The sequence below is a fragment of the Palaemon carinicauda genome, chromosome 22 (assembly GCF_036898095.1).
Source record: "Palaemon carinicauda isolate YSFRI2023 chromosome 22, ASM3689809v2, whole genome shotgun sequence".
NCBI classification, from domain to species: Eukaryota; Metazoa; Arthropoda; class Malacostraca; order Decapoda; family Palaemonidae; genus Palaemon; species Palaemon carinicauda.
This window is the reverse complement of record NC_090746.1, coordinates 90,727,204-90,743,374: the sequence shown is the minus strand read 5'-3', so window position 1 is coordinate 90,743,374 and position 16,171 is coordinate 90,727,204. Positions and strand designations below refer to the sequence as shown.

Genomic DNA, 16,171 nt, shown 5'->3' with positions numbered 1-16,171 from the left:
CCTGATTATCCCAAAGGACAGAATGTCACTCAGGTATGGTACATGATTCAACAGGAGGGAAAGTCTCCATAGAAAATGATGGTTTACGTCGAAAGAACATAGATAACTTATGTCATTTACAATTTTCTGATCAGTTACACCTGCAAATTGCTCTTTACTCCTAAAAGCATGTAAGATGTTTTTAGTCTACAAATATACATTGATTTTAACATCTATATCATGAAATCGTTATGTAAGAAACTGTAAAACTAAACACAGGGATTTTCAACCTCCCTTCTAAAGCCCTTGAGAGAGAGAGAGAGAGAGAGAGAGAGAGAGAGAGAGAGAGAGAGAGAGAGAGAGAGAGAGAGAGAGATAACTATTTTTAATTTCTATTTATGAAAATTTCCATATCATGACTGTTTTTAATGGAGGATGTGGGTTACAGGGGTGTCATATAATATAATGAAAATCTAGATAAATTATTTAAACTAATGGGTTTATATTTATATGAATTAAAGACTAATTTTACATATAACAATTATAGTCTTTATTAAAGTACTTAAATAGTTTTCACTTAAAGCAGGGATAATTATCATTTATCACAATGACACTTCCAATCACTAATCGCTTAAATATAATAATTTGGCTAAAGCATCTAATGATATAAATTGTCTCTGATGGAGGGATCTATATGAGTATATAAATGGGATTAGAAATTCATTTGATAAATCAATTTAGACTCAAGAACTTGTTGGAAAATGTAAATAAATTCAAAATGGGTTTAATGAAAATCGGAGATTACCTTAACCTATCTTTCATCTTTATTTTTACAAATTACATCACTTTTATAAGGCCATCTTATCAGGATGTGGAAAGTTCTATGACAAAATATGTGGTTAGTCAGAACAACGTAAAACATAATGGAATTTGATAATCAATATCGATTATCCCGTACATAAAGGAGTTATTCCACACGTGTACAATGGCCGAAGTCCGATAAGATTATAAAAATATCAAATGCAATACAAAAATATAAACAGTTTAATGGACATGAAGGTTACAACAAACTTCTCATGCCCTAACGTTCTAAGCTAGGCATTGATCTATTATTAAAAGAATTACATCGTAACTAAGGCAAAAGATGTGGCCACATGTTCACACCAATTTAACTTGAGTTGATTCACATTCCCTGGCTTGGGTGCTGTTCAGTCCAAGTGCTGACGAGGATGGGTCATGGCAACCAGTTTACCGATTTTTTTTATTTTTATTTTTTTTTCACTCGAGTACTCTATTCTATTTTATGTCTCTTTCCTATTGCAGTGGCCCTCCTGGTCCAGGGAAGGGGCTTGCCTACTCCAGGGCAGTGGTCAGCCTATTCCAGGGCAGTAGCCAGCCTGCTCCAGGGCAGTGGCCTACCCGCTCCAGGGCAGTGGCCAGCCTGCCAGGGCACTTTAAGTTTTTATAGTTTATAAATAAAAGATCTATTTTGATGTTGTTACCGTTTGTAAAATATTTAATTTTATTTATTCATTACTTCTCTTGAAGTTTATTTATTCCTCTATTCCCTGCCTCACTGCGCTAGATTCCCTGTTGTTGGAGACCTTAGGCTTATGGCATCCTGCTTTTCAAACAAGTGTTATAGCTTACCAAGTATTCATAATGATAATAAAGTGTTGTTTGCCGCTTGCATAAGTTATTTTAGTTACCCTCTCAATTTCCTATCCCATCGACCGAGATTCTCTATTCGTGATGTCACGACAGATAAATTTCTACAGTAGTACTTGAATGTTTTCATGAAATGGTTCTCATTTCCTGAAGAAGAATATTGTGGGATAAATTATTTACTGAGCTTTGATATTACCTGTGAATTAGAATCTTATGTATTATTTTTACATCACTGTATATTTGAAAATCTATTTGAATGGGAACTTTATTGTACGACTTGCACTGCTTTTGTCGAATTTTTCTGTGATTAAATCTAGTATTGTATATGTCAGGAAGTTAGGTTTTATTTATAGGGATATTTTCCTGGAGCCACAAGATTACTCCTTTTATTCTATATAGACACTCATCAAGACCACTGCTTCTACAAAGAGATTAATCACGTTTTCCGATTCTGATGTGGCACCTCAAGACCGGGTTGGCCTAGAAGCCCACGCATTGTTTTTCTTCTGTTTGGAGAGACAGGCATGTGAGTGTCTTCCACGTTAGGCTACTGCCTAATTCAAGACGTGGCACTGGATGTGACAACCGTTTGGAACGTTGGGGCCTACAACATGAAATAAGTATATATTTTATTCCATTTTGGGGGCCTAGACCGTGGTTGGGACCTTCTCTTGTAATCTACAAGAAATCGGCAGGCCTGGGACTTCAGGTCGCCTCAGGCGATGTGACGTCATCATGAAAACAGATTTTTCTACCAGAGCGATGGCCAACCACATTCCTATGTCTGCAAGACTTATACCACAGACTAGGCCTACAGTTGGTTTAAAATTTTCGTGTCCCCGGTTTTTTTATGTCTTTATATGAGAGTATGGAGACAGAGTGATTCATTTTGGTCATGGAGAAAATGCAAATTTTGATATAGAAGACTCCCTTTTATTAGTGTCCTCGGACAGTATGGGAAGTTCTTCATCTAAGACATAATACTTATTTTCAAGGGAGAGCGAGCGGTCTGCTCAATAGAACACGCACTGTGAAAATGGAAATTAAAAAGTATCTCATCCCCCATCAGGATTTGTTGTTACAATTTTGTGTTTCTATATAATGACAAAAAAAAAGTGTTAAAATGCGAAAGAGACTCTCATATGGCAGTTAACTGTAATATGGATACTGAACCTAAGTTAATATTTTTCATTTGAATGATTCCCAGCAATACCCGGGAAGGAATCTGTAAAGGGGAAATGCCGGAAAGGAATGGTAATGCTGATATTTAACAGGCGACAGATAATGAAGGAAAGGCGGAACAATCATCTGTTGAAAATGGTATTGTAAATGATAAAGAAGAATCTAGAATCCTCGCAGAAAACCAGATAAACAACCTTGCGAAGCAGGAGAACGCGTAGTTCATCAAAATTTAGTCAAATAGAAGATTGATCACGTGACTTGGAGGGTGTTACAAGTAATAATGATAATCTAACGGATATTGACAACGACAGTGACATTTTTGCAATAGAAGGTCCACCCGAAGGTGCTTCTCAAGTTACGGAAATCACTGAGGATGAGGAGCTTTCCCCATAGGACGAACCTCTTATTCCTTATACTGTTGGAAGTCTCTCTCCCGTCGAGGATTATGAAAATGAAGAACTGTGAAGTGTTAAAGATATTAATAAAGCGGTTTCAGTGTATGGGAATGGTGAATCAGTGAATTAAGTTACTGAATAATGTGACATGGATATAGAGGTAAATACAGTCGGTGATATTTAAGACGATTTGAAAAATAATGATAAAGGTTCAGACATGATATCAAAAGGTCAGTAGAATATAGATTTGGAAATTATTGGTAAATTAAAGTTAACTGGAGAAAAATTCACTAAAGAAAAAAGGAAGAAAAAATTAATGAAAAAGATAGGTTTTCAAAGTAAAAGTAATAGTTTTTTTTGTTCTTGTAATGGCTCTTTCTGCTCCCACTTTAAAAAATCTGGTCTATCAGTTGGTTGAAAACTGTTGAAAGTATAAACATTCTTGGTTTAATTTATTATAGTGGGGTTACATGTGATAAAAAAATTTGTCTTGCCTTGCTCAAAATATTAATCAATAGATATGCTGAGTCAGAGACAACTATCTATTTTCCAAATAGCTATTATTATTAATTCCCTAGTTTTGTCCAAAGTTTGGTATATTTTCTACACTTTGGCTCCTTTGAAAAAGTGCAGTACATTACTCAAATAAAATACGATTTGTTTGTTTAAAGAAAAAGTGGACTGGGAAATATAAAGATTTATTTTAAAACTTTTCGACAGCTCTGAATGATATTAGAAAGGATATTGGCTTAAGTGATTTTTATTGCAAGATGTGAATCAGCTTTTTGTTGGATTTCAAGGAAATAAATGAGGTTTCATTTGCGTCAACATAGTTTTATTCAGTAGTAATTGATGTGATCAGAAAAGTTTGTCGCCAGGAAAAATTAACTAACTTGAGTTGTAAAGATTGTTACAATTTTATAAAGCCAGACAGTGCCCCCAAAATCGAAGAGAGTTGTCCACTTTTGGGCTGGAAAATGGTATGGGACAGCATAAACAAACCTTTCATTTGTACCATGGAGAGATAATTTGTCTTATAGACTCATGGAACTTTCGCTATCAATAATCGGTTGAAAATTTTAAATAACAGTGATAATTGTGGTCATAGCGAGGATGTTTAATACATTATGTATATTTTTTTTCATTTTTACGGGCTCAAAAACAACATTGATCTATTCCAAAAGTGTACTGTTTCATACTTATAACATAAACAGGGGCAACTTTTAAATGCATTAATGTTCAATTTTGATTATAAGACAAAAAGGATTATCTATATATGCTATTTGGGTCATTAAAAAGAAACGTTATACGAAAGAGGAAACGGATGCCATTCTTAAGAGCAAATTTCATTATGATAGGTGGCTATTAAAATATTTATAAAGAAAGAATAAATTAAATTTTCACCAAAAGTATATAAATTACTCTTTTTAGAGTAGCTAATAACAATATTAAAAAGTGGAAAAATTTTGATTTAGAGTTTGTTTATGTAAAAATGCTAATGTATACTGTAACCATACTGAAAAGATTGTAAATTGTAAAAAAGATATAATATAACCTTTTGAATAAAGAGAAATAAAATAGTGCAAGTAGTTGACACACTACGTGTTTTTTTCTCTCCTGTTTTATTCCTTTTTTTCTCGACTATCATATCTGCAAAGAATTGTGAATGTATATTTCTTAATACAAGACAAAAATATCATCATATCTAATTTATTTCATTAGTATTGGTCATTGATTTCACGAGTAAAAGTTAGCCTATTGTCATTATTTCCTTGTATTGCCATTCTACGCAGTAAGTCGTGTTCTTACATGCCCTGTCTTTATTTCCAAGCCCATGAAATACCCCAAAAAAGGAAGTATCCAGTTCATAAGGACAGACACACACAAGGTGGAATAACAGAAAATCAAACAAACCTTATGTCTGATTAACTAAATTTATATTCTCTCTCTCTCTCTCTCTCTCTCTCTCTCTCTCTCTCTCTCTCTCTCTCTCTCTCTCTTTTTGTTATCCTTTTTTGTTTATCGTATACCTTATAATTGTACATTATAATATACTTTGTATTAAAGGAAAATAAATGGATATTACCATTACATTTCTGTATGACAAAGTCCATTGTTACTGACGAGTAGTTTTTTATCATTTGCCGGCTATTTATCGTGGAATTATCACGGAATAACATAGTCACTTTAATTAATATAGTTTTTTTTAACACAAAATCGCATTGCTTTACCATTATTTAGAGAAATTTATATAAACAAATTACTGAAAATTTATCTTATAATCACTTCACAATGAATAAAAAAGAATATTTGGCTTCTTTAGAGTGAAATACATTAGAAAAGAAGGCAAACTTTTGACAAATTTATTCTGTAATCAGCAGTAAAACAAAAATGGAAATATAGAACTGTAGGTTGCGTTCATGAAGCAACATTGGATACTTTCACAATTAATTCGTAATATCCATTAAATAACGGTTATTGCAAACCAAATTAGTCCAACCAAGCAATCGAGGAAGTGTTTAAAATATCGCTGCCTAAAATGCCAATGAAAAGAGACTACAGAAATTCCGGGTCTGGTGAAGGTCCGTGAGTGATCAAAACATTTCTCATATCACACTTTAACGGCGGTTTTCCTGGTCCTATCACACATAGAAACCGTGTACCCAACAGGACTACAAAATCTTTGTATTATACAGTCTTAGGTATTTGGAGTGCCACAGAAAGTATCCCGAGTTAATTGTCAAATCCACATTATCGAAGTACTAAGAAAACAAAAAGGTCTTCAGCTTCTTGAAAGCCTTAATATCAGCTGCCTTTCTGGTGTCTGGTGGAAGCTTGTTATATAGTCTTGGGGCCACTTATTTGAAAGCTCTAGAACCTACAGTAGAGGTGCATCTTAGCTCCAATAACTTCAAACCATCTGTAACTATTCTCGCGTCAACACGATTCGTTGACCGTATGATGTTGTGCAAATCTCTGTAACTATCTTTATTAATTCATATTGTAAAGGTATATAAGTAAGAAAATAATATCCCTATCAGCATTAATTCACACAATTTGCCATATTACATTTACAGTAAGAACGCGTTTTAAAATCATAATCATAGAATAACACACAATATAATACATTCGTGGGTACCAAGATTACTTCAATATTTCAAAGTAATAATATTGCAGATGTTCTGTAAAATCTCCTCTTTGTATTTTCTCTCTGATCCAAGCATCGAAACAATAGTCTCAACATGAATGTTACTTTGTATACTTTGGATTATCATGAAGGCTATCATGTGGCAAAAAACGATATTGCTATATTAATTCTCTCTCTCTCTCTCTCTCTCTCTCTCTCTCTCTCTCTCTCTCTCTCTCTCTCTCTCTCTCTCTCTCTCTCTCTCTCTCTCATGATAGTGGATAAATAACATATAAACAGGAATATAAACCAAAACTATAACTTGTCAAATCAGTTTCTCAAGACTTGCAAAGTATATTACAAACTTATGAAATAAATTAAAAGAAAGAAAGAGTTGGACCAATAGCTGTATCGAAGTTTATTCAACTATGAGGCATATTTCATCTACGCAGTGACTAAATTTGTCTTATTTCTTGCAATGTTAAGTTTTATGAAATTGGTAAATCGATAGAAATTTCTTGAGAGGTAATGTCACAGGTCATCAATGAAGAGTGGTTTACATGTTTGAATGTAGATGTCACCACTGCTTATACAAGGACATTAAAGCAGACCTTCAACTAGGGGTGTTCTCCTCGTTGTTCTGTCATCCTTGTTACGTCAAGGGTGAAGGCAGAACGGAACACATATGTATAGTTAAGCGTTTAGTTGTATTTTGAGGTGTCAGAGGAAAAGTTACAAGAATTTGAGTATAGAACGGTGAGTGTTACGGGCTATCAGTATTTGTGCTAATGTAATGTATAGTTTATACATGTAGGATATTTAATTGTAATGAGATATTGGCAAATTCGTCAAATTTGTCATGTGTTGCTGATGATCATATACTTTATTCAGCGTTTTAATGACTTTGACCTGCAATTTTGAGTGGTTAGTCATTTTGGTGTTTGATGGCCAACTCGGTTGAACTAGTAAGGCTGAAAGGAGTTTCTTGGGTTTAAGGGCAAAGCTCCTGAAATAAATTAATTTTCCAACATGCCTTTTGAGGTCAAATGGCCTACATTTCCTTAACTAATACACATTTAGATTACTTGGGTATCTTGGTAACTTGATAATGTTAGTGCAATGATAAAAAAAAAAATCTATAAAGAATTTGATTACTCCCTAACCTTATACCTGAATCATCAAAATATGCAGTAAATGGAGGAAATTGTGTATTTACATTTTGAATTTAACCCTTCAGATCTAGAATGTTGGATATTTTTTATGGAAATGCACGGTACAAACTTTACTGATAAGAAAACTTATAACAAGTTCCACATTAATAAATGGATAATAAGATATGCCCTAATAGGCCTATATCCTACGGTAATGGGGGTGACCCAGTAGGAACCAGGGGTTTTGGGTGGAGGAAAATTTACAGGCGACTTAGATTAACAGTGGGAACTTTTCCCCTCTTTAATATTTATTTATTAACTTGATAAATCCACGGAAACTTGCACCAAATGTGGGGATCCTCGGTAATACTTAAGCATGCCACACACTTTTTAAAAAAATCTCCATGAAAAGAGCATGTATTAAGTTATATGAAAAATTCTATTTGTGTTTGAGCGAGGTGGTATTAAATAAGTTTTTACCTCATTTTTTTTTCATATATCGGGAGACTCGCCTCGGTAAATTTTTAGTTTAAGCCAAATTTGGAAAAATGCAATAAAAATATATTTGTTGCATCAGAAATAGTGTGGTTTCAATGAATTTAACGTTTATTTTGACTGCAAACCAACCGATTTAGAGATTTACTATGTATACCCTAGTTCATCCCACCAATTATGGGGGACACCCTTTGGGAACCGGGGTTTTGGGTGGGGGAAGGGGGGGGGAGGGTGTTGGGGCATTGAATGATATTTGCAATAAATGAATAATTAATGTTCCAGCACCCCTCCCCCATACCCCTAACTAGGCCTACCGGGGGGAGGGGGGTAGGGCCCCCCAGCGACCCCCCCCTTAAAGCCACAGTAATTTTCAGGGCACCACAGAACCTAACAAACCCACCTAACCTAACCTAGGGGCCCTTTACCCCTACCGGGGGGGCTTCGCCCCCCCCTGCGACCCCCCCTTAAGGCCACAGTAATTTTCAGGGCACCACAGAACCTAACAAACCCACCTAACCTAACCTAGGGGCCCTGTACCCCTACCGGGGGGGGGGGGGCTTCGCCCCCCCTGCGACCCCCCCTTTAACCAGGGGTAAATTTGAATATATATATTTTGTTAAATCACTTCTTACCTTAAACGGAAGATGATGATCAAGATGTGGAAGGTTGTGGTTGACCCTCTTCTGAATCATCAAGTACTGGAATACGTTCAGATTTGGTACAATACCACACATGTCTATCCTCACGAAAATGTAAAGGCGAATCACATTTACCACACTGGACACTTAAAGGTAATACGGAATGCTCCCTTAGAAAACGATTCACTACTTCAGGAGTTCCATTATAATTCCCATGAAATCGGCCGATCACATCAAAATAGGAATAACGACATATTTCACACAACCGTACCGGAGGATCCATGACAGTAAAATGACGTGTGATGAAAATATAGAAACCGGAACTTTTGAAAACCGAAAACAAACGACAATCACGGGTTTCTCCCATAATGAAATAGGGAAAAAAACAAAAGAGTATCGTTTACAATGTTATATTGCACGAAAAACAGATCCTTGAAACAAGACTGAGAGACCAATGAATCGTCCAATAATAACCCTTGAAAAGAACACAGTAGTATTTTGATTGGAGGAGCGACATTAGTGGGAGGAGCAAATGCGCATTCAAGTAAATATTGTCACATTACGCAATGGGGCGGAGCCAAGTAAGATGAAAACAGACATACAAACGAACAAGAGCTACCTTGCGTGCCCATGGAAAGATAAACACTAAACTTAGAAAAAGTCAAGACCTTCAATTCCTGAAATATTTTTTTTCTCTAAGTATGCATTAGCGACAATAATGTATTGAGAAGAAGTGTTTTGTTATCACGTGCTTTACTAGGAAAATATATTAATATAATACATTTCCCAATTAGGTTGAATCCAAAACTTTACCCTCGCCTCTACGGCAATGTCTACTTTTAGGGAGTTTTTGTCTCGCTTTCTTACACAAACATGAGCAGTTCCAATTAGTAGATTGGCTGAGAGCTGCATCACAATTATGAAGTTTCATAAATTAAGATCAGTAAAAAATAGTTCTAATAGAAATTCAGCTGAGTAATGTTACCTTAACGTCCTCTAGTATTGGTGTTAGACTAAATATTTTAAATAATGAATGGAAACTTAATTTAATTTTGTTGTAGCTATGGCAAGGGTTGTGGCTAGCCGTTCTGGCATGAATTTTCAAACTATATTCCTATGGAGTGTGCCGTGCAATGTTTATGAAGAACATAATCAATTTTTTAGTGGCATTCAACTAGTTGTTGAATATGCTAAAGTTATTTAATTCTTGAAGCATCGAGTGGTGTGGTGCTTTTAGTAGGATAGACTACAGAAACGCCTGTAGTGACGAAACTAAGTACAACCCACTACAAAACTTATTATCATAGAAATAAACGGGACAAACTTGACTGATACAGCGCTCGTGTAAAGATTGCAAAGACAGATGTAGGTGTCAACCGTAAGGTAAGGGATTAGTTATTCACTTTACCATAATGTAAGTTTGATTACTTTTAGCTTGTGACCCGGGAAGGGGGGTCTGGGGGCTTGGCGCCTGGCCAAGGGTTATGACCTGGAAGGGGTGTCGGGGTCCGGTGGTAAGCCCCCAGCAAGGGGCTGACCTAGGAACTACTAGTTACCTAGGAACTACTAGTTAAGCAAGTTTGTTGGTTTCTGTACCCTTTTAAAAATCTTGTACTACGCACAACCCAAGATACTACTTTTCCACCTGTTTCTGGAAAGGGGGGGGGGGGCGTCCAAAACGGTAAAATGGCTCATATGCAGTAGAAATGAGAAAAATTCGTTGAAAGTACAGTTATCTTAGTTTTTTTCTTTAGAAATGTTGTTTTATGTTTTTCTAAAGGCTCTTTCACGTGATCGAACAATGTTTGACAGATATAATTATTGCCAACTAGCAGTGGAAAGCGAAAAGGTTCGCTGATGATGTCAGAAAAAAGCACCAAGTGGTGAACCGGACGCTCGGTGTTCCCAGCATCGAAACGTCACTCACTGGTGTGGAGGTATACAATGCTGCCAGGCACACGATGAACAAAGTCACTTGGGTACAGGATTTTCAAAGTCAGTCAGTTCACTTGGTCTCAATTGTCCTGTGAACATGGCCAGCAGCACCTCGGTCAAGGAGAAAAGTTGCCCCTAGGACAGAAAAGACCCTGCTAGTAATAGAACTATACCGGCAAAATACATGCTTATGGAATGTCAAGGCTGATGTGTACAAGGATAGTCACAAACGTGTCGCGACCATCAATGAAACAACGGCAGGAATGAATAGAAGTGGATTATCTGTTACTGCTTCTTTATCAAAGATGTTGGAGGGACTGGTGCTGACGACATTTACACCCCCATATTATGGTGTTTTGATGACGTTTGCTTCTTCAACGATGGCGACAGCATGAGAGAATTGGTGTCAAGTATGGATTGGTGTCAAGTATGGATATCCAAGCGTCTCATGTGCCTGAAGAAGTGTCTGATCCTGAGGTGAGTACGTAATTGTCGTATGTCTCATAGTGAGAAAACAAAAAAAAATATAAACCAAACCATGGCCATATTTTCTTTATTGCCATAATCCACCTTTATAATACATTTGTCAACAAAGTAATGTAAAGTGTTCAATATGCAACATTGGGGATTTGTATTATACATTATAATTTTACTTGGTTATTGTAACTTAGCCTCATGTATGTATGTACTGTGAGGAGGAGGAGGAGGAGATGATGCCAAGAAGGGAATGGTGCAAGGACTGGTTGCAAAAGCGAAATGAAAGGGGAAGCCATGCAACGATTTTTCAAGAATTCCCTTCTTGGCATCTCCTCCTCCTCCTCCTCCTCCTCACAGAGTACAGCAATGATCATACTGCATAGTGCTATTTTTTTGGCCTTGTTTTTTTTTCCAGTGTACCATGGTAGTGAGGTACTGCACCAGTCGTCCAAGTCGCCACACTGAATTAAATGCCCGAGTTACCAACTGACATCACCTTCGAACATTGTCCACCGGTTTATGCCCTGCAAGCAGATTCGAAATGGTGGTAAACACCCTCATCTGGTACCACTGCTTCTTGCCAGATCTGCTTCTATTGTTTCACCGCTTATGTCATCCTGCTTCTCCTGTGATATGGTAACGATTTTGTCTGTCGAACATAGTTCGATCGTGTAAATGCACCTTTAGTTTACCAAGAAATGTTTGAATAAGACTTGATGCTACATAATGAAATCTATTAAATAACTGTCTGAAAGAGTGAAATGTAACTTTGGATGAGGAGAGTCTTATGAAATCATATAGTTCTTTGATTAATTGAATCTGTAAATATTGACTTCGACACATTCAACACGATAGATTAAGTGTTCATAGTTTAAACTAATTTTTATGTTTTCAATCATTTTAATACTTGGTTTACAGATGTGAACGTAAGGTTGATGTCTGGCCTCTTAGTTTTTGAGCCCTCTGCCAGACGGTGCAAATTTCCTGGGTCAGAGTGCACTGGAGTAACACAACGTGTGCATCTTACCTGCGGGCAAACCAGTTCAGGCAAAATGCACCATGGAAGGCTTGGATGAGGAACTAGAAGGATGAGTTTGGCTTATAGAACAGTTACGTAAATCTTCAGGACCTTAGAAGAAATTAGATTTAAAAGGATTTACAAAGTCTTGGCCAGCTTTCTAGATTTAAAATTAAAACTGTCTTGAACTTTGCCCTAAATGGTCAGTAATATGAAATTCATTAAATTTCATAACACAGAACAAGAAATAAGTTGCCTTCAATATCCAGAGGGTCCCTATAGAAGACGAAGAGCAAGCTTACACCTTGCTGAACATGCTAAACAGATCATTGGTGGCCACCAACATAAGATCCTTCAGGCCATGCTCAGTCTCCCAGCTGGGGCTCTCAGTGGGGAATATTTTGAGATTCTTACGAAGGTCCACCTGACCCTGTGGATCTTGTGGGCTCAGACAGTCAGTCTCTGAAGGGACTTTCCTCTTCTACCCCAGAGCATCACCAGGTCTTGGGTTCTCATTCTTGACGACCAGCTAGAAGCATTTATGTTCTGTTTAAGACTTCTGAAGAGTCTTTGAAGAAAGTTATCTGCTTGGAGCTTTCTGGGAGGGAACTCTAAAAAGCTAGTTTTCGACATCTCCCGTGGCGTCATCGTGTCAACGAGACTAAACTCCCTTATTACCATCAGATTGAAGGTGTCTTAATGTTGCATCTTGACAAATGAAGTGAGTTTTGTTGACCCTATTCTCTACATTACAGTGGAAATGGATTTTAAAGTATCTTTGAATGTGGTTACAAACTTTCCTGCATTTGGGTCAGTGTATAAATTTTAAGTCTGCAGGTTATGTTTGTAGGATCTTGATAGTTTTGCAGGTTTTCAATATAGGGCGTTTAAGTAAGTTTGTATGGTGCGTGTATGTTGATGTATGGCATGGATCAAGTTTTTTATCTATGGCGGGCAAGTCGTCCTCATAATCATCGTATCCTCAAAAGCCTATTGACGTAAAGGAGGTCCCAGTTTAGGTTTTGCTAGTTTTCTTTATCTTTAGCTTATAATTAATAATTCTCAATTACTCATCTTCCATTTCGCGCTTTTTAGTCCTCAGCCATGTAGACCTGGGTCTTCAAACTCTAGAAGTGCATTGTGGAGCCCGGCTGAACGCCTGGTGAACTAATCTTGTGTTAATAGTATGCCCAAACAATCTCCATCTAACCTTCATGATCTCCTCCACATATGGCACTAAACTAATCTCATGGTTTAATTTCTAATCCTGCCTGCCATCTATCCTCCTGAGGGCTTTGTTCTCAAATCTCCTGAAAGCTTTGTTCTCAAATCAACTAGATCTATTGGAGATAGTTTAATTGCTATACTATCTGACTCTTGGCCATAGAGTAGAGTAACGTGGATCTCTCCAAACTGATAGTCTGATTTTTATATATATTTTCAGGTGATTTGACGTCCAAATTTTACTTAAATTGGCTGTCTGATTTCTTTTTCAATCTTTCATTAATTAAAATCCAATTCTGAAGACCCTGTATTGGAGAGAAGTTCCTAAATACTTATGATTCTACCTCATCATTCCTTTCTCCTTCCAATATTATTTCTTCTATTGCATACTCGGTTCTCATAAGCTTTTCTATATATATCTTTCAGCCCAACCTCGTGTGGTATTTAATGCATTCTGGTAAGCAAGCATTGCAAATACTTTGGTGTTCTGAAAGTCACAGACGATTTTAATAGTTGATGTTTTATAATAGAGGGACGTGTAACTTGCACACAAACTTTTTTTTTACTCTTGAAATGTAATTAATTTTATTGTAACAATTTTTTCTTTAAAGGTTAGGGGTAGACTTTATTTATTGCCTGCTTTGCAACAGTTTAATATACTTCATGTACTTTTAGGCCTAAAAAGGGAAAGTGTAAATACCTTTAACAGCTATTTGCCGGTTATTTTGTTGTATCACTTATGGACAAGTTGTACTTTTGGACAAATTGTAGAAAGACTTTTTGTACAAAATTTTTAGATTTTCTTTTTTATTCCTATTTTAATGTCAAATGTTTTTTACTTAATTATTTGCCAGTTATTTTGTTGCATCACTTTTGGACAAGTCACTTTTGGACAAATTGTAGAAAAAGACTTGCTTTTGTACAAATTTTGAATTTCTTTTATTCCTATTTCAATGTTGACTGTTTTTTTTCCTTTATTTGCTTTTGGACAAGTTAACCATTTGGACAAATTGTAGAAAAAGACTTGCTTTTATACAAATTTTTAAATATTTTTTTTTCCAACGGTTTTTTTACCTAATTTTATTTTCACAAACTTAAAGGCTTTAAGTTATTAAAGGTATCTATTAAATCTCGCTAAGACTACATAGTTTTTATTTTTTCCTGTTAACGTTGTATCTATTATTTATTTTTTCCTGTTAACGTTGTATCTATTAAATCTCGCTAAGACTACATAGTTTTTATTTTTTCCTGTTAACGTTATTAATGATTATCTATTTCAGAGAAACTATTTTGACTTGTGCCATAATCAAATGTGATAAATTAAACTAACATACTGGTTGAACATAGTTTTGAGTAAGAGGCGTTCTAGTATATGTAACGCCAGTACCAGTTTTATTCATGCCTTACCAATTTTACAATAATTTTTTAGAACTATAGAATCAGTTTGATTTAAATAATTGATCGAGATGGTCATCAGAATTGGTCAGAAGTCTAAAAGCTCAGTAAGCTGTACTGTGCTGTGTAAGTTCTGGGATAACAGCATTTTGATAAACCCCGGGAGCTATACAGCAAGGTTTAGCAGACTTAAAATTTCAGCGATTTATATATGAAGTTGAAAACAGGTCTGAGGCCATCTGGTCTGGTGTTTTTATACCTACCCCTGTGAATTGATTTTCTAGAATACCTTTAAACACTAGGGACAAATGCACGGTGGGCCGACTGTTAGAAATTTTGATGCATGGGTGACTTTGAAGTATAAGGGTCGTAAAAAACTAAATAGGCATACTTAGTGTCCCTGTGAAATAAAAAAACTGGCAAACCATCAGTGTCAATAACCAGTTTAGGCACTGGATGGGTGTCTGACTGATTGCAAATTGCACTCTGCCTGGTGTCTGGACAGCATTATAGTCGACCTGTGCCTATTTGCTTTGGACAATTTGGTAAGTTTCAAAGCAAAAGAATTACAAGTAAATCGGTGCTAGCCCTGAATTTGCCTACTGTCTAACCAGATTCACATGCAAATCACTCTTTGGGTACTACTAGCATTGTAGCTTGTATGGCCCACAGTGTACCATAATTTACTACAGATACAGTACTTTGATTTGGCAGACTATATTCAGTCTTTGAACTGCTTACCCTTAACAATAACCAAACTACAAAAAAATCCGGTCATTCAATGCAGTGATTGGAAATGTAACTAACTTTTGAAAGTCTTTGTTAGCTGTAGTTTGTAATACTATGACCTGAGAAGTAATAGTAAAAAATATTGAAAAGATGTGGATTGAAGTGCCATGAAAAGAAAAATTAAAGGTGTCTAATTGGTCTAAACCTATCTGACTGTTCACACATGAAACTAATGTACCCTACAGTACTACTTTATTTGGTCAAAACCTATCTATAACTATTCAAACATGAAACTCATGTACCATACAGTACTACTTAATTTTTTTTGTATTAATTCTAAAGCTCCCTCCACACACAGGGCAAATGCACGGTGGGTAGACATTTACCAACTTGCGTTGACGACATAAGAGTAAACGATAGGCAAACCATTTAAGTGCCCTTGACCGTTGTTGAGGCTCTGGATGGATGCCCGACTTTTTCTTGACTCTTAATTCACTCTGCTGTCTGCTGAGAATATTGCTCCAATTCGTACGTTCGCCTGCATGTGCATGCATTCTGCCTTGGACCGTTTGATTTGGTAACTGTTCTAAAGCGAAAGAATCGCCAGTAAATCAAGAGTGACTGTCTTGCATTTGCTCCTTGTGTGAAAAGTCCTAGGTATTTAAGAGTATCGCACAACATTCTGCGTTATCAAATCCACATATTAAGCAGCTATTATTAACGAAAGTCTGAAGTTTTCTTCTTGGTTGCCTTAATAG

The 16,171-nt window shown here is 36.2% G+C and overlaps 1 long non-coding RNA gene across 1 annotated transcript; it reads left to right on the top strand.

The window, feature by feature from the left end:
• The first annotated feature begins 9,604 nt into the window (after positions 1-9,604).
• Positions 9,605-13,365, top strand: LOC137616617 (uncharacterized). The gene is made up of 2 exons (XR_011039459.1): positions 9,605-11,683; positions 11,966-13,365. It is a non-coding gene; the product is annotated as an uncharacterized lncRNA (long non-coding RNA).
• The last annotated feature ends 2,806 nt before the right edge of the window (positions 13,366-16,171 follow it).